Source organism: Microtus pennsylvanicus, chromosome 11 (genome assembly GCF_037038515.1).
Source record: "Microtus pennsylvanicus isolate mMicPen1 chromosome 11, mMicPen1.hap1, whole genome shotgun sequence".
Taxonomy (NCBI): Eukaryota; Metazoa; Chordata; class Mammalia; order Rodentia; family Cricetidae; genus Microtus; species Microtus pennsylvanicus.
Genome location: NC_134589.1, coordinates 5,002,162 through 5,025,879, shown reverse-complemented (window position 1 = coordinate 5,025,879; position 23,718 = coordinate 5,002,162). Strand labels below are relative to the sequence as shown.

The 23,718-nt window shown below is 38.9% G+C and overlaps 1 long non-coding RNA gene across 1 annotated transcript in view; it reads left to right on the top strand.

Moving 5' to 3' along the window:
- The window catches only part of LOC142859705 (uncharacterized), a 57,764-nt gene that overhangs the window by 6,960 nt on the left and 27,086 nt on the right, over positions 1–23,718 (top strand). The window lies entirely within an intron of this gene.

Below are 23,718 nucleotides of genomic sequence, written 5' to 3'. Positions count from 1 at the left end.
AGAAAAAAATAGAGACATAAAAATTATGTTCTGGTAAACCTGCTCACAAGTTTGCAGTCTGATGACACAAACTCTAAGCCAAATCTAACATCTCCCATCCCCTGCACTTCACTGTGCAGGATATAACTCTCATGGTTTCCCTACAAGCGTTATTCAGCAAACAAAGAAGGACTTATATAGAGAGTCACTTACTACTTCTCCCTAAATCATTTCCATGACTCTGAAATAAACTTTGACTTTTTGTTCTTTGTACAGTACCCAGCTCTAATTGTTTGGCTCAGATTTCATGCTTCCTATTTTTAAAATAGATCTGATCAGTATCTGTGGGTTTTCTCTAGCACTGAATCCCTAAGCATACATCCTCCCTCCCAGAGTCAAAGTAATTCTTTATAGGTTACAAATCATTAAAACTGGCATTAAAATCATAAGAAAAATCAAAGAGGCATACTCAAGTATCACCAGCAACAGTGGCAGTAACAAGGTAGCTGTAAAGTATGATATTATTTTTAAAAATTCAAATAATATCATTGCTCATTTTGCAAGTGTTTTGATATTTTAACTGACCTGTGAAGATCAGATCCAGGTATTTCTTCCCTTGTGCTGAGGCTTGAGCTGCAGTCTTTCTATTTTAAGTATCCACAACATTTAAATGAGTTCCACACATGAGAAATTGTTTTTGAGGTTAGCGATGGACTCTAAATTCCTTACAGACTAATATTCTATCACCAGGGCCTCAGCTTTGGATCATCTTTATCAGTAAGGATCTCATTTTAAAGCTTTCATTTAGACAGCAGTTTATTCTTTGGTGTGGTTTGCCTAACTGACTCATCAAGTTTTAATAAAGCAGTAACTGACACCATAAATAATGCCTTTTCTGCAGCCTGGTGGCCATTTCTCAGCCTGCCTGCTGAAGCCATGCAGACACACAGTGGCTTTTAAGGCGCCTTGGTCAATAGGACTCAGGAGAACTAGCTTTCACATTTGTTGAGATTAAATGTTGTTTATGTGTTAACACATGCAATGCTTCCAAATAGCTCCTTGAAAAAAATTGATTTCCCACTTGGGAAAATCTATTGCTCTTCCTGTGCATCATTTTATATATAAACGTTATCTGTTAAGGAAAGGTTATACTGAATGTGTTAAGAGAGAGAGAGAGAGAGAGAGAGAGAGAGAGAGAGAGAGAGAGAGAGAGAGAGAGAGAGATCTAGACATATGCAAACCCTATAAAGAAAGGAGAAAGGAGAGGGCCAGACTTTGGTTTGCAATGATATGTTTTGGCAGAAAAATCAGTGGTCATTTCAAACACCCTTCGATGAATCTGATTTCATGATGCTCTAAGTCCAGTTACATTTCACAATTTGCATCTTTAAAAGTCGCCTACTAACCCACTGCACCCACGGCACACACATTTTTTTTTCTACATTGGAAGTGAGAAAAATCCTAAATAGATACTGACACCTCCCTCAGAAAGCTTTGGAAGGCTGGCTCACCAACAAAGATCTGAAGCTAAACGGTTTCAACCTTCCAGTAACAATACAAGCTAAGGAGGAGTTGAACAGCAGAGAAGAACAGAATGACAATCTTCTTTATAATTCTTTCTAGGAGCAATCGGAACATCTGCCTAGTCACAGTGTTGATTAGCACAGTGGGCTTGATCTTAGTCACCAATGCTGTATCCATAGTTGCGAAATCCAGGCAACAGGACGGAGATTTATAAAAGTCGCCTTAATCCTGGACTCAGAATAAATCTCTGTTCCTCCCGAAGTGATGTGTGCACAGAAATTAGCTCAGCAGTTGCAATGGTCTATCTTCTTTCTTTGTATGTTCGCTGCTCCTCTTTCCTTGTATGTTTGTTGTTCCATATCATTGATTTCTCCTCTCCATGGCCCCTATGTTATTTCAAGATCTACCCCCCAAAAATTAAAACACAAATGTAGCAGTGATCCAGGTAAGTCTTATGTACAACTGTTACTATATTTTTGCATTCGGTTCATTTCTTTAAATGAAGCTCAAGATTTGCATGATTCTAGCTTCATCCAAAAAGCATCACATGTCAAAGGAACATGCCAGAAAAGCAGCAGGCACATCTGACAAAGTAAGCCTAGCCAGACTCACAGGATGAAACAATTCAGTCTGGAAGGAAAATAGATCAGTGTAGGAATATTTCATCATAATGGGAAAGCAATTCTTGATGAGTTGACTTGTTGATAAGAAGGGGGGAAAAAGGGAAGAGGAGGAGGGATGAGGAGGATAGCAGGAGGAAGATGGAGATGAGTATAATAAATGAGGGGGAAGAAAATAAGGGAAGAAAGAGGAAGAAAAAGATTGAAAGGAGCAGGATAGAATAAAGAAAAACTTCTAGGAATGGACAGATACTCCTTCTTTCTAATGCATCTGAACCTCCTTCTAGGTCATATTTCTAGAAGTTAAGACCTGGAGGTCTCTCATGCAAAAGACTTTATCCATGATGCTCAAGAGCCCTTTTTTTTTTCTCACAGGAGAGCTTAAGAGAGTCTATGAATCCATGTTTGCTGAGAGTTTCATAATTTCCTTTCTGAAATACCAAGGTATTTATTTCTCTTACGTAATTTCCAGGGAACCAGTTGCATGAGCTGACTTCTATTCTGTTGAGCTACTGAGAGACCTTACCGTCAAACAGTCACCCTTGGTGAGAACAGACCCAAGGGCTAATATATGACTTCAGAGGAACTTAACAATTCCTGGAAGGAAAAAGGTTAAGAGCCAGTAAAAACAGCATAAATTTACACATGACCTAGTGTGAATACACTTTAATTCTCCTCCTTGCAAGGGGCAACAACAGTGACAGCCCCATAACTAATGTCTCTGGTATCAAAGACCTTGTCTCTGCAGGACACGTTTTCAGCCTGTGCAGATGTCAGCAATGCTCCAATTGGGACAGTTCTGCTAGTGAGTTTTCGTTCAAAGGAACCTAAAAGGGCTATTGCATCATGGAAAAATAGCCTCAAGAGCTGAGTTGCAAGGAGCAGCATTCTGTGGTTTGAGTCTGGCTGACAAGTGCTAGCACTGTAAGTACTTTGTCTCAATCTCAATTGGAAGGCTTGGATTAGGAGTCATATATTCAAGCTACTGAACATTTTTTGGTAAAGCAAAGGGAAAACCCAGTTTTCTACTGCTGAGATAACCAACCAGGATCAAATTCAACTTTGGGAGGAAAGTGTTTAATTAATCTTATACTTTCCAGTACATCTTCCATGGAAATCAGAGCAGGAACTCGAACAAGAAGGAAGCTGGAGACAGGAACTAAAGCCGAATCCAGGGAGGAGTGTTCTTGCTGGGTCACTCATCTTGCTTTCTTACACCTCTAGGACCACCTACTCAGGGGTGCTACTACCCTCAATGGGCTGGACCTCCACCCTGGATCACTAATTAAGAAAATTTACTACAGACTTGCCTACAGGCCAATCTTAAGGAGATTTCTTTCTCAGTTGAGAGACCTTCTTCCCAAATGACTCTAGCTTGTATCAGTTGACCTAAAGCTAACCAGGACAATGACCCTGATATTATACTCTTTCATCAGACCAAATACTCTGCTACGTTTTCTGCAATGTACAGGATTAGTATTGCCTAAACAAGTGATAAGTAGTTGGGGGCAAATAGAGAAGCTGTGTCTGGCAAACAAAGCAAAGAGTAAGCAAAGTCAATGCTTAAGTCTGCTACCCTAGCCATGCAGGAGAAACTTACCCAGATGATGAAGCTGGCTGCAAATGAGCTCTCATTACGAGGTTGCCAGGAGTGTGGGCAGGGACAGGCTGCAGCTTTTCTCCTCCTACTTCTCAGAACCCATCTTCACACAGCAGTACTTTTTTTAAATGTGTTTTAGCTTCTATTCTTCTCCAGAATGTTTTCATCCATTGTTACAGCAGGGTGAACTCTACCCTTGCCTTTGGTCTTGGGTGCATCTGAGGAGCCAAGAATTTAAATGTGGAGCCCACAGATGCCAGGGAGTCACAGGAGTGCTGCAGCAATATCCTATCAGTGGCTGCTTGTGGTCTTCTGCCCTTTTCCCTTTTTATCTACATGCAAACTCTCCCCAGACTACTTCCAAGGTTCAAGTTTCCAGAACAGTGGCTATTCAGAAGAGCTGTGTTTTTGAATGTTTGAAGACTGTTAATTCTATTAGAGATGCTAATGTAGGATTGAATTAAAATAGAAGTAGTAGCCAAGACAGAAAATCATAATGAAAGGCGGAGCAAGAGGATCATTGGAAGAACTTTTAAAGTCCACTACTAGCATGTTCTTTTCTTTGTTTATGACAAACAATACAAGAGTGAGCACTGGGGATGGGCTAAGTGTATCTTTGCCAAGAAAAAGAAAAAGAGCAGAGATGTGTGACTTACAAAAGATGTAAATGTAAAAAAAATGTAACATGATGATTATATTACTGGACTTGTAACAAGTGAAATTCCAAGCCTTTCAGGGAGGACTTGAAATCCAGGATCTTACTCAGTAGACTATAAGACTTGTCTTCACATGTGCACATACGACCAAAGCTAAATGGTTTCAGTGAGTTATTTGTACATATGTATGCACATGTAGCAATAACAGTTAAATGAGAATTATGATCTTGAGAGGCGGGGAAATGACAGGAGTTGGGGGGGGGGAGTGGCAGGAGTGTTGTAGATTCAATGCTCACCTGAGAAGTTCTCAGAGAAGCAAAATCATTAAACAAACAGAAAGAATGCAAAGAGGCCATTTGGAGAAAATGGATACAACTGGAGATTATAATATGAAGTAAATAAGGGAAGACTCAGAAAGACAAATATCACATTTCTCTTATTTATAGATATATAAAACCATGTGTTGTGAAAGTAGAAAGAATAAAGAGGACCAACAGGAATGGAGTAGAGAGGAGAATAAGGGACATTGTAGTAGTTTGAAGAGGAATGTCCACATAGGCTCACATATTGAAATACTTTGTCCCCCCCCACACACTGGGTGCTGTAAGGAGGCCACTAGTTAGTTCCTGGTTGCTCAGCCCCAAAATAATCACATAGAAACTACATTATTTAAAACACTGATTGGCCCATGAGCTCTAACTTTTTATTGACTAACACTTACATCTTAATTTAACCCATTTCCATCAATCTGTGTATTGTCACGTGGCAGTGGCTTACTGGGTAAAGTTCCCAGTGTCTGTCTCTGGTGGCAGCTCCATGGCATCTCTCTAACTCTGCCTTTCTTTCTCCCAACATTCAGTTTAGTTTTTCCCACCTAGCAAAGTTCTGCCCTGCTATAGGTCCAAAGCAGTTTCTTTTTTTTCTTTTTCTTTTTATAATATCTATTAGTTTAGGAGTCTTTACTCCATTTGGAATTTGGACTTTACAAATATTTGCATTAAATTTTTTTAAAGATTTTATTTATTTATTACGTATACAACATTCTGCCTCCACGTATGCCTGCAGGCCAGAAGAGGGTGCCTGATCTCATTACATATGGTTGGGAGCCACCATGTGGTTGCTGGAAATTGAACTCAGGTCCAATGCTCTTAACAACTGAGCCATCTCTCCAGCCCCCAAAGCAGTTTCTTTATTCATTAATAGTAATCACAGCATACAGAGGGGACTATCACATCAGTTAGGTGGCTCTGTTTAGAGAGAATTATGGAACCCTTAGAAGGTACAGTTTTACTGTAAGCAGAATATTACTAGGGTAGACTTTGATACAACCTCACTCCACTACTCTACCTCTGGAACTGTAATACAAACTAGACTCTCCTATGAGTTGCTTTTGGTCATGTTATTTTCTCAGAGCAACATAAAAGTAACTAATACAAGGGGTATGGGTGAAAATAGAGTCAAAGGATATTGCATAGTTGTATTAAACTTTATGTAAGTTAATATTATATATAATGAACAAACACCAGTGTCAAATGCATGAGGCATTTTCAAACTCTCATTAACATATTTTTTGAGAAGAAAGTGAGTTAAGGGTACATCCTATAAGTAACTCTCCTGAACTAGTTTTGCTTATCACAAACGAATACTGATATATGTAAAAAATCTTCAGAAAAATATTGATTTAGGTCAGACCATGTACCCAAAAGTGATCTTTAAAAAAACAAAAAGGCTTTCAAGAACAATTAGATAGCATGATTAGTCTGCTTCCACAGAGAATAATTAGCCAAACAAATCATGCAGCATGTAAAAATTTACAACTGCTTTTATGAGAAACACGAACGAGAGGATAAAAATAAAATGGACTTTTAAAAGACAATGAATTATGGAAATCCATGAGAAAATTTTGAAGGAATATTCATCACAGTAGAAATTAACACCCACTCAATAATGTTGATGGAATCTTGAGTTTCAAAAAATACTCCAGTAAAATCAAAAGAGGGACTGTGGAGATGGATAAATGGGTAAAATACTTTATAAGAAAGTCTGAGACCCTATGATCAGACAAATACAACCCATATAAAAGCCCAGTATGGAGCAACCTCATATCAAATCAATCCAAAGGTATTGGTGGCCACTCAGCCAATCTACCCACAGTGGCTGGTATCAGATTTAGTGAGAGACCCAGTCTTTCATTAAAATACAGTGAATGGCAATAGAGGAAGACACCCAATATTAACATCTGATCTCCACACACTCATGAAAAGGCTAATACCCTACTCTCCACACATATGGATACATCATACACACACACATATACCCACACACAGAGAAAGAGAGACTCATACATACACACACACAAGTATACACACACACACACAAGTTTTAAGTAAACAAAATGCTAATTTCTTTAAACAATGTAGGATCCCTCTAAACTCTGCATTTAGTATTAAACATTTTGTTTAAGAAATAAGAATAGGGGCTGGAGAGATGGCTCAGAGGTTAAGAGCATTGCCTGCTCTTCCAAAGGTCCTGAGTTCAATTCCCAGCAACCACATGGTGGCTCACAACCATCTGTAGAGGGGTCTGCTGTCCTCTTCTGGCCTGCAAGCGTACACACAGAATATTGTATACATAATAAATAAATATTTTTTTAAAAAAGAAATAAGAATATGTGTGTGTGTGTGTGTGTGTGTGTGCGCGCGCGCGCATGACCCTGTATGAATATATGTGCACCAACTGCAAGCAGGAGCCTGTAGCTTCTAGAAGATGGCATTGAATCCCTTCAAAATAAAGTTATAGGCAGTTATGAATTGCTATGTAGACACAGGAGACTGAGCCAAAGTCTTCTGCAAGAGTAGCAGGAGTTCTTAACTACTGGGTCATTTTTCAAGCTCCCAAAAATTAGTGAGGTTAGTTTTTGTTTGTTTGTTGTTTTTGTTTTCATTAAATGTACCTCAAAAAATCCCTGAACAAATTTGTTTGTTTATCTTATACTTTTTCCATCCTGTGAGCAGGGCAGAGGGTGTGGATCAAGGATCTCCTTATGGCTCACTTCAGAGTTATTTGTTCTATGATCTCTTTGGCACAACCAAAAGTTCAGAAATTTTCGCAGATGCGATTCAATCCTCTGAAGAATTTTATCTACTAGAAACAAAATTGTTTGACTCAGTTCAAAAAAGTTCTAACTGAATACAATATTTCTGAGATCATATTCTTTAAGTAAGGATTATATGAAGCTAGATAATAGTCATTCTTTTTTTTCTATATGATCTGGAGGTTTCATCCATGGGATGTTCAACTCTGTTCTTTCTTCACTTGGATCTGAAGACACCATCATAGCTACTGTTACCAACATTATTGACACTGTAATATTGAGAACAAATTATGCTATACTAAAGATCATCTTTTTTCATGACTCCAAATTGTGTAAGAATTCAAAGGCATTTGTGTTTTGTCTTTTCAACACACATGTAGAAACCTGGGGAAAAGCGATTATTGCATATGACTGGCAGTAATTAACAATCAATGATACAATGAGCTTGACACTTTTGAGAATGATCCACTGTAAATATTCATCAATAAGCATAAGAACAATTGTCTGTAAGCCTCTATCATTTTCATGTAATGGCTCATATTAAGATGTTCTAAATAAACAGAACAAGTAGAATGAATATATATAGTAAGTACATAAGGATTTATTAAATTAGCTTAACTGATAACAGGATGCATAGTCTAGCTAAGGGTACCTGCACACCCGAAGGGCTTAGAACTCAGTAGCTGTTCAGACCATGAGGCTGGGTGCTTCAGAAGTCCCAATCTGGTGCTGAAGACTTGTAGGATTGTTGGAGAGCTTCTGGTCTTTAGTCCTCATTGGAAAGCCCAAGAAGGTGGGTTGTGATATCACTGTAAAATGGCAGCAGCATTAGCTGCAGCAATAGCATGGTCACACTCAAAAGCAATACTGTTTTTCCTCTGCTCTCTTTATGTCTAGACTATGTCCAGAATGGTCTTCTATTCTCAGGAAGGGTCTTCCTCCTTCAGTTAATACTATCCAGAAATGCTCTATAGACCCTCCAAGAGGTATGCCTCCTAGTTGATTCGAGGTATGATCAAGTTGACTACTTTGCTATCCTGTTTTCCATTCCTGTGATAAACATTGACCAAAACCAATCAGGACAGGAAATGGTTTATTGGGCTTATAGATTTCAACAACTCATGGATGAAATTCAAAGCAGGAACTGACACAGAGACCACAATGGAATGTTGCTGCTTGTTGTCCTTTCTCTGTATTACTGAGATACCTTTTCTATTCAGCCCTGGACAACTCACCTAGGGATGGTGCACCCACAGTGGACTAGGCTTAGCCATATCAATCATCAGTCACAAAAATGCTCTCTCAGACAAGCACACAGGTCTTACTGAGAAAAGTAACTCCTCAATTAGGATTCCCTCTTCCCAAATATGTCTAGGTTTGTGTTAAGTTAACAAAAATTATGAAAACAATCAAGGTTAGCTGTCAAAGGATTTAACAAAAATCAAGGATATGTCATAGCTACCCCATAGCATCTTTGTTGGAAACCAAATATTGAATTGTGATATGGTAAGCACAGCAAGAGCATTCTAGTTTTTGTTTACATCATAACTAGTTTAAGTCACACATGGAACTTTATTCATCCATCACATAGCTGCAGTGCATACCCTAATATATATACTCAAGCAATTCTGTGTTATGAAAATGGTGTGGGAAGTCCTTCTATGTGTTTATTGTCTATGCTTTTATTGGTTAATGAATAAAGAACTTCAGCCTATGGCAAGGGCAGAACAGAACTAGGTAGGAAAAGCTAGGCTGTATGCTAGGAAAAAGAGGGTGGAGACAAAGAGATGCCATGGAGCCACTGCCAGAGCCAGACATGACAAAACTTTGCTGGTAAGCCTCTGCCACATGGCAATACACTGATTAATGGAGATAGGTTAAATTAAAATGTAAGAGCTGGCCAATAAGAAGTTAGATAGGCCAAGCAGTGTTTTAAATAATATAGTATCTGTGTAATTATTTCGGGTCTAATCTAGCTGGGCGGTAACCAAACAAGCCCACCTCCTCCAACATGAAAAGGCTTCCATAAGACTGGCAACCACCATTCTCCCTTTTGATGGCTTTGCAAATGAAAAGGGAGTCCCTTTTGTCTCATATTCTGGTAGATGCCCTGAGAAGGATTTTAACATTACTAAATGCTCTGTAGCAGTGAATTTTGAAATCATGAAAAATGCATTTAAAAGCCCAATTTAAAAGAGCTTTGTACTAAAGGGATTTGAAGCCAAGGAAACTGCCCTAAATTCATTCATATCTGTTCCATTAACCCCTCTCCAGCCTTCCACAAGTCAGCAGGGGAAAGAATCAATTGATCAGAATGTAATCATTAATAGGATTTAAAATAGGAATGAGATTTTAATTGAAGAATCAAGTTGAACTTACACAGAAATGTATAAGAAAAAATCATATTCATAGATGGAAAAAATGTTAAAATATCAAGAAGAAATGCAAATATTTGATTGATATTTCCTTTACCAGTTCATTGCCGTTTATCCCTAGTACCAATCCATTTTACCCATTGCCTACCACTCATTTACAGTTTGACTTAAACTGAATCATTTTTATGCAGTTCATGTATTCACAATTGAGACTTCTTTTATTGTTTTTAAATAATATATGAAAGCTTATGCAATGGTAGACAGAGTTGTGGCCTGAGGTAAGTATCTCTGATAGAATTCAAATGTATTTTGCAAATTTCCCTTCAACAATGGATTATAATAACTGACCCAATAAAGGGAGAACTTCTTGCTCACTCAGCTACTAAAGTCATGGAATGATGGTCTTAGGCCACATGGTGGCCTAGCCACTTATTACTAGAACCTTGCAATTGATTTTTGATCACAGATATAATTAATTCTCACCCACTGAAGCCATAATACATGTCACTTATAAAACGGAAACACGAGCATATAGAAAGTTCAGTTCCTGCCACTTATCAAATGATAAACTCTTAGGAACTATTCTTCCAAGCAAACAAAATTGAACTAAATTCATTCATAAAGAAAATAAACACCGATCCCCCAAGATGGACTGCACCTCAGTGGTATAGCAGTTGTCTATTGTGTTTGGAAGCCCTGGTTTCAATCATCAGCAATACAAAAAATTGAGAAGAGGGGAGTGATCCCAAACCTCCCAAGAGATTGAGATTACCAGCAATGCCAAGAAATCGCCTTATTTATTGTTTTTCTATTACATGAATGTAATTTATTAACAAAGAATGAGAAGTGTGGTTCAGACAATGACTAGGTCAGCCTTCTTCCTGCTGTTAGAGAGGATACAAGTAAACCCTCAAAGTCTCCTATCTTAATCTCAGAGAGATCAAGACATGTGAAGGGTGACTGAGACCAGACTAGGGTCTCTTCATCTTTTTTCCTCTTTTATACCAGAGTTTGATAGACTGGGAAGTCAAGTTCGACTCTGCACTTCTTCACCACATGCTGGGCAACCAACACGGTGGTTGGTGGATAGGACTCACACTCATCAATCCTTCCCTTCATCTGGTCAGTTGTTTAGTGGCCAGTCCTCCCATCCCATATTTAGAGTACTAGGATTAAAGTTGTCTTTTCACTCCAAGCCAAATCTGTACTTTACCCCAAAACCCACTCAATCTCCTAACCTTTAGGATGAGTAATGAGTATTTGAATAATCCCTCCCCACCTCAAATTTCTGACAATACTTTTCATTTTCCTATGATTCATTGAATTTTTGAGAAATGAAAGCATCTACCGGCTGATGCTATTCCCTTGTGGTATCTGTAGCTAAGGTGACATGCTACCATGGGCTACTCTTAAAGTAGGTAGCACCCCTTCTCCTGTGTTCAAGGGTTTTAATCTCTTCCTTTGTTTTCTGTTGTAGGAGGCTTCTTGTTTGTTCCTGACTACTCAGCCCTGAAAAAAATCACTCGGAAACCATATTATTTGCAATATTGTTTGGCCAATAGCTTAAATATATTTCTGGCTAACTCATATCTTAATTTAACCCATCTCTATTAATCTGTGTATTGCCATGAGGCTGTGGCTTACCAGGTAAAGTTCCAGTGTCTGTCTCTAGTGGGGCTAGACAACTTTTCCAACTCCTCCCTCTTTCTCCCAGCATTCAGTTTAGTTGTTCCTGCATAGCTAAGTTCTGCCCTGCTCTCCTCTAGGCTCAAAGCAGTTTTTTTTTATTAACCAATGGTACTTAGAGTATACAGAGGGGAATCCCACATCAGTTTTCTCCTATATTGCCTATATTCCCCTAGCAAGCCATCATCTGTTTATCATTATTATAAACTATCTCCAACTAACAAAAGAAAAAATTTACAAATTTAAAAAAGATAGCGTATGCTTCCTTTGCCCTTCTATCTCAAACTCATTGTTACTCTGCAAGACTTCTGTTTTGATATTCGTACTTTCCAAACATTATCTCTACATTTTCACCACTCTGCTAGCAGAACTGTTCAGACACCTCAGACATTTTATTTCACAGGCATTGGAGTTGTATCACAGTAGCCCATAGTCTCTGTTTTGGATTGTATTCTTCATCTGGGTTTTAGGCAACTCCTCTTCTGCTGTGCCTCCTTCACTTTGTTCTTTAATACATTATTTTGTGTCTAAACGGCACAGTGTTGATGGGTACTGGCTCTTTAGTGTTCTGTAATTCTCTTTTGCTTTTTGATCCTTAGGAGATCCAAGCCAGACTTGCATAACTAAACAAGTACTTATGCAAATAGCTTTTCAATTTATAACTTCAGGTCTGACCATCTCCCACAATCCCAAGTTCACACATACTCTTTCTACTTTTAGCTCCCATTTGGTATCAACTAGATACTGAAACACATCCCAGTCAAAACAACTTTTGCTCCTGTTCCAGATTCTCAGATTCTGCTTCAGGCACTGATAGCTATTTGGAACTCTCCCTCCAGGTCTCTTCATGCTTAACTGTCTCTTGCCTGGGTGTCTGAGCCCATTGTACCAAGAACAAACAAATTCCTTTAAGCAAATGACTCTGATATAAATATGTATATTGTTCCTTTGCTTAATGTTCCTTTGCTTTATGTACTTTGGGCTGCATAATGACAAGATTTGTTCCTATTTAGTTTATTATTGTTTTATAATGTCTGTGAATGATTCAACATATTATAGTCTCTTAAAATAGGATACATGAGTTTTTTTATTGTTTTTAAAAATCATTAACTGACTAGTCACAGCTAATTTTTCTTATCAGCTAAGTTAGATCTAGTTTAGAACACAAAGGTTAAAAAAGAGAAGGTGTGAATTAAGAGAGATGAAGGGTGTAACAAAGGAGCAATGGAAAAAAGGAAAGAAGGGAGAGAGAAAAAAAGGAGATAAGGGACTGGAGGCGGAGAAGGAGAGGAATGGTGGAGGAGAAATAATTTTGGCTCAGGATTGCACTTTGTATTCATTGCCCTGAATTCTGAATAAGACAAAGAGAAAGCATGGATGTTTTAATGAGTTTTGCCACTTAATAACCTGTGAGTATAGCTAGGACACCCTTCTTTAGTGTGTTGTGTTAATAAGGCATCTACACAAAGAGGTACATGCAAGAGTCTATATTAAAATTCTTTGGAAACAGCTCTAGTTTATGATTACATTAGACCTATAAAGAAGGCTGTTAATGCCTCTTAAGATCATGGTTGGAGTATTAAAAATGTTTCACTTTTTTCATACAACAAAAATAAAAATAGTACAATATATTGGTCAATTTCCCTGCTTTTTAGAAGATATTTTTCCACCTTCAAAATTTTATTTTTATTTTATTTTTAGTTTTCTGTTATATTTTTACTATTAATTATTTTCTTATACTTTTAAGTAAAATAGAATTGCATCATTTCCCATTTTTTAACAGTCATTTTAATACATGTCATTTTAATTGTCATAATTTTGTATGGGAAGCACTTTAATCCCAGTTCGGTGGGTAAGAAAAGGGCTTAAATGTTTATGTTTATAGTCCTAAAGCCACATGGAGGAATCCAAAGAGTTTGAATTCACATCAAGGTTACTGATGTAATCATAGATTTTATTTGAAGATAGATGGTAAGAACAAGAGAGGAAGAGACTGAGAAACTAAAATATGCAGGGAAACTATGGTATATAGGAACTAAAGAAGATTCATCAATTCATTTTTTTATCTGTAGCTCTGATTTAAAAAAAACTTTAACAAATGCAAATTAAGGAAGAAAAGGGTCATTCTGGCTTCCATTTGAAGATACAGTGTACTGTATTAAGGGTTGAAGGTGCTGGGTACTTGAATTAGCTGGTCATATGGCATTCATAGTCAGGAAACAGAAAAGTGCATCCTGGTGCTCAATGCCCTTTTTTCATTTATATACTCTAGGATTCTAGTCAGGGAGTGGTCATCATCCACCGTGGATGGATTTTCTCTATCTCATTTAACTCTATAAAGATAATCTCCCACAGGCATTCCAAGAAGTCTGTCTCCAAGGTGATTCTAGACTCTATTAAGTTGATAGCTAGTACCATCTCAGTAGAGAATGTCAAAGAAACAGGTAAGGATCAGAAACTGAAGGATGGATGAATGGATGGATGGATGGATGGATGGATGGATGGATGGATGGACGGATGGACGGATAGGTGGATGGATAGATGAGACTTAAAACCAATATTAACAGGGTAATACACCTAGGATCTCTCTCTCTATCCTCCAAAAAGTGAGAGAGCCTTTGAGCTTCACTGTTGTCTAATACTTTGATCCTTGACTGTGTATGTCAAGGAAAACAGGCTTTGATGATATAAGAACATAACTGTTTTATTTCTGAATTTTAAAATACAATATTTAGTTCCTAGCAAATATCACTCTGTACAGGATTAACAGTCCTATCTTTCTCTAGTCTTAATATCCAGATACGGACAAAGTGAGAATTTACAAGACAAAACAAAGCAAAAAATATCCTGCATGCAAATATCACAGACCTTGGAGGTCCATAAAATTCACTAGAGTGTAATTTTCACACACTCTTGCAAAGCAAATCCACTCAGTAATGAAAAATGTGTGTTGTAAGCTATTTCCCCTTCTTTGTATTTGCATAATCTTTCTATATTGGTGACATAAATTCTGACTACTTTTCCTGAAATAAGTTGATTGATGAATCATTTACTGGAGTCTCAATGGATACTATCCAGACTTCCATGGCTGTATTTGTAGATCCAGAACAATAGCCTGTGTGAATTCCAATTTTTCTTTTAATAAATATGTAATCTAGGTTGAGATAGCAGAGGGAAAAATAAAGTACAAGAAATTCATACTTAGATGAGTGCCACTTGCCTTTAGTGTACACTACTTTCTGAGTTGAATGGTTGCATTTTGATTATAGTAATTACTGATAACATATACTCCAAATATCCCATAGGCATGAAGTGAAACAAAAACCATACCAGATTTACTTCATGGGAAAACTTGTGTTGTCTTGTGACCACAAGGTGGCACAATAGGGACCAAGAATGCTCAACCTCTAATGGAAAAGCAATTACCAGAGACATTTCCATAATAATTATTAATACTTCTATTTTACCACCATGGATGTGGGAACAGCTGATGAAGTCCCACCCCTAGCTGAGAAGCTACTGGTGGGTACTAGAAGAAGGAGAATCAGTTTTCTTAAGGGGTGAGGTTCCTGATAGAGTACCCATGCTCCAGTAGATGGTTATACATTCGTACAAATACAAGCAATACTAAGTGGACTTAACAAGATTTTTTTTAAAAAAATCACGTGAAGTTGGCAAGGAAAAATAAGAAGCGATGGAGGAGAAATTAGAGAGCAGGTGGTGGGTGGATTTGATCAAGGCATATTACATGCATGGGTGAAATTCTCAAACAATAAAAATGAAATTGGGGAACATCACAAACAGCAGCCTGAACAATGGCCTCCCTTGATTTATGTCGTGCACATAAGTCATCTTCATCACATCGTTAGTGCTCTGTTTTAGTTAAATTTTTTTCATTACATCATTTCCCTACCATTGCAATGGAAAAGCAATATTCTGATTTTCCACCACCAGACTTTTGTTACTTATATATTCTTCATTCTGTTGTTAAAAATAGGTACAGTAATATAAAAGGACAATAGAAGCAGATTTGCAAAAACAAAGACAACAATCATTACATTAATTAAATTGTCAAACTCTTACATATAAATTACAGAGTACATCATGATTAGTTACTCATTAAAGGAAGATTATCAAAGGTACAGAGAGGAACTGGACACTGGAAATCTCCAGGTAAATCCATATTGTACCAGAATCCTGAGCAATGAATGTTTGAACTACATATGTCCATTCTAACACTGTCCTATAAAGTACTTGACTAATCAAAAGTAAAAATTTATTTCTAGAGATCTTTCTACATCTCTAGACATCCAAGATCAAGCCAGAGTGAGTCTGGTCCACAGAAAAAATACCTTCTCTTGGAACTCCTCATAGTGGGAAGGATGAGGAGTCCCAGGTCTCTTCTCCATAATGCCTCTGATAAAGTTTCTTGACTTAACTTTGCTCCAAGGACTTACTTTTCATCATTGCTATCCATTTGGGCATTGAGATCTCACCATGTGAATTTCAGGGCTACATAGACCTGTTAAACCACAGTGATATGCCAGCAACAACAAGTATAACATCAAAAAGGAAGTCCAAAAAACCAAGGGATTAAAATCAGAAGTAGAATGAAGAAAAACCATGACAACTGATGGCTACAGGGGGCCCAGAAATGTTTTTAAACTGTTTTATGAATATTCCAAAACAGCGTGGCAGGGAAATTAGGCCATTTTTCTCAGATTCATAATTCCTCATTGGTAGCACTGAGATGTTAAACTATTCATACTGGAAGCAAAACTATGGAAATCCATGGTGAAGAGTGGCCTCAGACACCCACCACTGCATCAAGGGGAAATCATGAATATTTAACAATTTCTGATAAATATTACTATTTTTAAATTTAGGTTGGCTTTTCATCCTTTGATCATTTCATACATATATGTCATGTGCTTTGATCACCTGGGCCCTTTTGTTCCTTCCATATGTCCTCAGAATGCTTTTCCCTCCCATCTTCATGTGCTCCTTTGTGTGTGTATGTGTGTGTGTGTGTGTATTTGTTGAGTCCATTTAGTGCTGTCTGTATGTACATAAGCATAGGACCATCAATTAGAGCATGAATACCATCTCAGAGGCTTAATCCTTTAAGAAAATTGACTCTTCCTCTCTCAGTAGCATCTATTGTGGATAAAGTCTTTGCTAGGGGTGAGATTTTGTGAACCCTTTCTCCACCCAATACATTATTGTTCAGTAGCTCATAATTTTTGCTTTCAAATGTCTGTAAAATACAGCACTATTAATGACATATTTTTGAGTAACAGGGAAAGCTGATTTATTGAACACCTCTCTCTCTCTCACACACACACACACATACACATACACACACACGTGTGTGGTGTGTATGTGAAGATATTTCAATATACTCTTCACAAAATTATACCATGGAATCTTGATCTTCATGAATTCATTCATGCTGTTAATGTGGAAGTGATTAATTATAAAGGGTAACTTTGTCCCACTTTGTCTCCCCTTTTCTCACTCTCCTGCCACAGGAAGGTACAATAAAGGAAACTTTTGCTAGATGGCAACCCCTTAATCTGTCTTCGTAGTTTTAAGAACCAACATTACAAATTTATCAGCCACAAGCTGGGAAGGTAGCTGTGGTGGTTTGAAAGAAAAAGGCCCTCAAAGGGAACGTGGCACAGTTAGGAGGTGTGGCCTTGAAGGAGGAAGTGTCACTATAGGGACAGGCTTTGAGATCTCTTTTGCTCAAGCTTCCTTCAGCATGACAGTCAGTCAACTTCCTCTTGCCTTCAAGATGTAGGATGCTCAGCTATTCCTCCAGCATCATGTCTGTCTGCACACTGCCATGCTCCCCGCCATGGAAACAGACCAAACCTCTGAAACTGTAAGCAAGCCCCCCCAATTAAATGTTTACTTTACAAGAGTTGCTGTAATCATGTTGTCTCTTCACAGCAAGAAAATTCCTAAAACAGGGACTCAGTCTATGAAGTGCTTGCCACACAATCATAAGACTTGAGTTTGATTTCCAGAAACAATGCAGGAAAGAGGACTGGTGACCTGTACTTATAACCCCAATGCTATGGAAGTGAAAACAGAGGAATCACTCGGCCTCACTGGCCAGCCAACCTACCTTGTTTGGAGAGCACCGGGACAATAAGAGACTATGACAAAGACAAAATGGGCAGCTCCTTGGGGAGACATATGATACTGACGGCTATACTGAGCATTGAAATGAAACTGGTTTTTACCTGTCATGAACCCCACACTTCTTTTCTTACCTTGTGCAGTGGGTGTGACGGAAAGCCTCCAGGGTGAGTGGTAGACCTTTGAAGATCACCTGGATATGTCAGGCAATGAGGATGGCCTTAATTCAGGGAGTAACTGAATTAAGTATTGGGGTTGTGATGGGTAGTTTGGGATCATAACCTTGCTTTTGCAACACTTTTCCAATGTATGGGAAAATGCTAGACAGTTTGAAAGTAACCCATGTAAAATATAAAATGGTTGAGCTGGCAATGGCTCTAACCTAATGTTCATTTGGTATTTCATGCAGGAGTGTTGTCTTATGAAGTCTGGTTCAACACGATTCTCTGGTTTTGCATCCAAGTACAGTAGACTTTTTGCTCGCAAAACACCATGTTTGCAGCTCCCTGATGCTAAAAGGAAGAACGACACATGATATAGAATGTCCAAAGTGATCTTGGCCACACTGTTCATAAATCACTTCCTGTGGATGGCACCAAATACTGGAATTTTCTACATATGTTTGCACGTCACTTCCTCCTTAAAGTTTTTAAATTTCATTTTGTGTTGTTTTGGCTCCGATCATTGTTAAAATTTGATGAGTAAAAGTTCTTGAAACACTAAAAGAGATGGAGAGTTTTCTAGTGGCAATGCCACTAGTGGTCTGCATTTTATGAGCACCACCATGCACCAAAGCAATGTTTTCTCACTTAGTCTCACAGCATTATGAAGTAGGTGAAATTAGTTTTCTTTTTTTCACAGTGAGGAAATTTGTTTACAGAAAGGTGGAATAAATTTCCCAAAGCTATTCAGTTAAAAAAAATTGAAATTATAGCATTCAGACTTAGGCAATTGGTGCTTAATTCCACACTCTCAGTTTTAGCATCATACAGCAACAATAGCTTAAAATGAAGAAGGAAGATCTGCATCATTAGCTATATTGCTCCAGGTTGCATTCTTACTAAGATATGCAATTGTGGCCAGTCTGTTCTGTATGACTCAGGTGTTCTTATCACTACATATATATGGGTATTGCTATATGTTTTGTCTATACTGTGTATTTCAGTAACTATGGCCACCTTGTCTTTGATAATTCAATGCTGCCCTTGACTCCTGCAACTTCAGGGTCCAGTTAAACCCATTGCATTTAATTCATTCACTGAGCAGTAGCATCTCCATCTTTAAGGTCTAGCACAAGAAAAAGGGCACCAGCAAAGCTTTCAAATACACTGGTGCCTCTCTTACCATTTTCCATCTTGTCTTATAAAATTAGTGAAGGGCATGTCTTCTGGGATTTCTCACTGTGGAGGATTAGGTTTTACACAGCATACCCACTGTAGCATCTCAATTTACCCGAGTCTTGAAATCCTTTCATCAATACTAAGCCAAAGAATATCAGACATCTCCAACTCCTTTTTTAGCAGGCCATCTTTTGACAAACGCTTCAGTCAATCATTCAAACAATCTTTTACCCTCTCCATGCTTAAAGCCCTGGGTTCAAAACTTAACACTTTAAAGAAACAAAATATGACCACAAACAAACAAAACCCTGCAACTCATTATACATGATGTATCTATGGTTCTTGTGTAGGAACTTCTCAATAAAATAAAATAAATATAAGTAGAAAAAAGAAAATTATGTCCTCAGGTTCACAAAGGATATTGACATGACCGTGTCTTTCATTTAATAATTATCCTATAATGGTGCTAACATTTCATCCTTAAGCCACGTAAGTCTCCTGGGGTAATTGATGATTGGGTATCCAGCCTCTTCTGCTCTTCTTTGTCTGTCTCTGCAGAGAAGAGTCCCTTATCTGTAATACAAAGGTATCTGATAAAAGGGGCCACTATCATAAGCATCTTTGGGTGTGAATTAGCAGCTGGCAGGGTTGAACTCTGCCATAAACTCTGAGGGCCAGCTTCTCTTCTCCAGGCAAACTAATGTCAGAAGTCTCCACCAGAAGTATAATAAATAATCGATCTCCAACATGTGCTTCCAATTAAAATGAAGCATGTTTAGTCACAGTGAGGATTACATGTGACAAAGTCTTTCATGTGGAAATGTGAAGACTTCTGATAAATTTTTTCTAAAGACAACTTCACAGAGACTAGCTTTGAGTTAAATCTCTTTCTGTATCAAGTTCAAGTTTCTTCGATAGTGTTTAAGAATGTTTTCTTTGCCCCCTTGGGTCAACATTGCAGTCGAAACAAAAGCATTCCATGGTTATGTAATTCAGCAAGAGAAGCTGTTTGGTTTTCACCCATTGGAATTACTGAAAAGCTTGAAATAACCGTTTTCTCTGGAGTCTGGGGAGTTTTCTAAGTTTCCATCTGAGATCAGACAAATCAACATCACAGATTTATTAAAAAGTCTGGTGACCTCTGCCTGCCTGTTTTATCGTCACACACATCCCCCTTTTGGTGTGGGCGTGTAGGCATGCACCTATAGTTTGTGCATGCACACATGCATAGATCCACACGGAGGCCAAAGAACTACTTTGAGTTCTAAATGCTCATTGGTGTTGTCCACGTTGTGTCTAGAGACAGTATCTCCCATTCTCCTAGAACTTGTGGCCAGTGAATCCCAGAGATCAGCCTATCTCAGCTTGATGAGCACTGGAATTACAGATGCCGCCTTACTATGCCCACAGCTTTGTAATTGAGTTCTGAGGGACTAACTTGGGTCCTGGAGCTTGCAAAGGCAAATATTTTTTTTACCAACTGTGCAATCTCTCCAACAGCTACCTGTTTCTCCTTGAGACAATAGGCACACTCCAGTTATGACACTTCTTTACAGTATTATTTATTTGCTTGTTGCTTTTGTTTCTGTTTTTCCGGACAGGCTTTCTCTGTATACCACTGGCTATCCTGGAACTCACTCCATGGAACAGGATGGCCTTGAACTCACAGAGATCTGCCTGCCTCTGTTTCCCAAGTGCTGGGATTAAAGACATGAGGTACCAACATTGGCTTAAATATCGTTACAATATTATTTTAAAGATGTATTTATTTCTAATTTTAAATATGTGAGTGTTTTGCTTGTGTGTTGCACCACCTACATGCCTAGTACCCTTAGAACTGCAATTTCAGACTATTGTGTGTCACCATGTAGATAATGAAATTGAACCCAGGTCCTCCTCAAGAACAGCCAACTGCTCTTAAACTGCTGAACTATCTCTCCAGCCCCAACTCTACAGTATTTATATAAAAGAATAAAATAGTAAGACTTAAAATCGAAAGAGCAAGGGTTATTTTATTCATATTTTTTTATTTTTATTTTTACTTTGTTTTCCATGTTAGGTGTTCTTCTACCAAAAGAACTGCTGAACCTTAAAGGGTGTATTCAAATAAAATATAATTAACATTAGAAGTTTTGCACTCAATTGTTTGATACTGCATAAAGCACCCCAAACTACAGTCCTGAACCTTCCCAAGGAAAGGTGTACACAAGGGTATGACAGAGCAAGAAGCATTTCCACCCCAGTGAAACCTCAGAAACCAATCCCAGAGTCCTAAAAGAGCCCCAGGAAAGTACTTTAGTGATACAAAAAAACAGTGAATTAAGCATTTGGAATGACAGTCCCCATGGCAGTATAGAGAGGTGATCAACGCGATGATGGTGTCTTTTCAGGAAAAGGCCCTGCTAAGGACCCCGTTTCCTCTCTGCCCACAGATTTATTCAAACCACGTCGAAAGTGTGAGCTTCCCTCCGCCAGCATCCAGGAGACTTTTGCAGAGGATGTGCTGGTGTTCTCCCTTGATGGCTGCTCTGTCCATGTGCTCTGTGTGAATCCCACTAGAATCCTGTGCATGTATCTAGATGGTTTCCTGAGTGAAGGTGGGTATACGTAGGAGTGGGAGAGAAGGAAGATGTAGCAGCTTTAGAATAGTGGCAGGGCTGAGGGGTGACCAGGTGACGGTGGGTGTGCAGACATGACTTCTAGAAATTGTCAGCTAAGCTGATATTAAAAGTCACGGAGCAATGTGATGGCCCTACAAGGCCTTTGGGACAGCTGTAAACAGGTCAGCTTGTCAGAGAGAAGGCAGAGAACATCTCCAACTGGGTAGAATTTGCTCCCTGGGGATTTAATGGTAGATTTTAGAACCTGCTGTAGTCTGTGATCAACTCAGACATAAGAAATTAATTTTTGTAAGTATATTAAACATATGCATATGGGTGTTTTGCCTGTAAGTCTGTGTGTGTGCTATGTGCTTACCTGATATCTGTGCAGGTCAGAAGAGGGCATTGACTCCACTAAAAATAATTACACATGGGTATGAGCTGGTGTGTGGAATCGAACTTGGATCCTCTGGCAGAGCAACCAGTGCTCTAAATCAAGGAGGCACCTCCCCAACTACTTTTCTCCTATAAGAAAGCCTTCTACATAGTCCAAACAGGCATGGAACAGGCTATATATAGATAAATATGAATTTAAATTTCTGATCCTCATGCTTCTATCTCTCAACTGCACATGCATACCCCAATGTCCTGTTTTGTTTGTTTGCTGGAGATAGAGTTGTCTTTGTGCATGCTAAGCAAGCAAGTACTTCATCAACTGAGCTACATACTCAGCCCCGACCCCCAATCCCGGAAAATAGAAATGTTTAGGACTGTTCCTTGGAGTATCTTTAAAATACCTTTGAATGTTCTAAGCTTAAACATTTGGTGTTGTTAAGGTCTGCTGGGCATTTAAGCAGGGCTGGGGAGTGTCATTTTGTCTTGTTTTGATGTTGTCACTACAGGGTTTGCCAAGCCTGTGTTTCTCTCGGGTCATTAGCACCATCAAAAGTCCCACAAAGTCACAGAACTCAGGCAATTGGGCTGTGGGGAAGGGAGACCATCAAGGCAGCCACCATAGGAGGCCTGGTCAATCCTGTTATCAAGATCACTCAGCCACCAGTGGCCCAAAGGGATTTCTAGGTCAGAAGCAATTCCTTTGTGTTTGCTTTACAATAATAACGGCATTTCCTCAGTTCCGGAGAAAATTTGTAATTTCCACACTGACCAGCTCCATCAAATGTCAGGTACAAGTACAAACTGGACTTAAACTGTATGTCTTTTCCCCCCTATTTCTAGCCTTGTTTTCAAAGCAATTCCTTTGAGATGTAGTACTCCCTGTAATGGTTAGAGAGTGTTTATTTTTGCTCTTGCAGAGGAGCTAATTCTGATAGCTGACGGCTACAGGGAGAGCCCATTTTCTTCAGACATTGAGGCCTCCTGTGGGTGCCCATTCTTCGTTGAATGGCCACACACCCAGTCATACACAGGCAGGGGTACCTGGACTCAATGGCTAAAAGAGACGAGAGAGCATGAACTTCGCAGGGATGTGCTGGAGACAAATGTGCATAGGAGGGTACATTCCCTCTTACGCCTTCATCCAGTCTTGCAGGAGTTGTGCTTCCTTTGTCTTTGTCCAACATGGCTACAGTCCCAGCAGCTATCAAGTCTGAAGTCCATATGAGACAGAGGGTGACAAGGGAGAATGAAAGGATATATGCCTGCCAAGTCTCCCTCTACAAAAGCGCTTTTATAGAAATCGCCCCAGAGACCTGCACTGATAAAGCCTGGCCCAGAATGACGCTACTTAATCCCATCCCTGCCCCACACTCCAGCCCCCCGAGGAGAGGGAAACTGAGAAGCGCTGCTTGTGTGTTCTCACCTGAGCACGCTGCTGCCCTGACCACAAATGGGTTAGTGAGGAAGAAACAGAACTGAGCATTTGTTAAATACCCACCTCACCACTTGGTCGTGGAGACTGCGAACATCTGTGTGTTGCTCTCTACAGAGCTTAATGAAGTTGTGAAGTAGAGGCATCTCCTGCTCCCTCTTCCTCTGCCCCCAACTCTCTCTTTTCGTTCATTCGCTCTGCTTGCACACAGACCACCGTTCCCAATGGGCAGAGGCGTGATACCACAATTTGTTTTCTATCTAATAAAC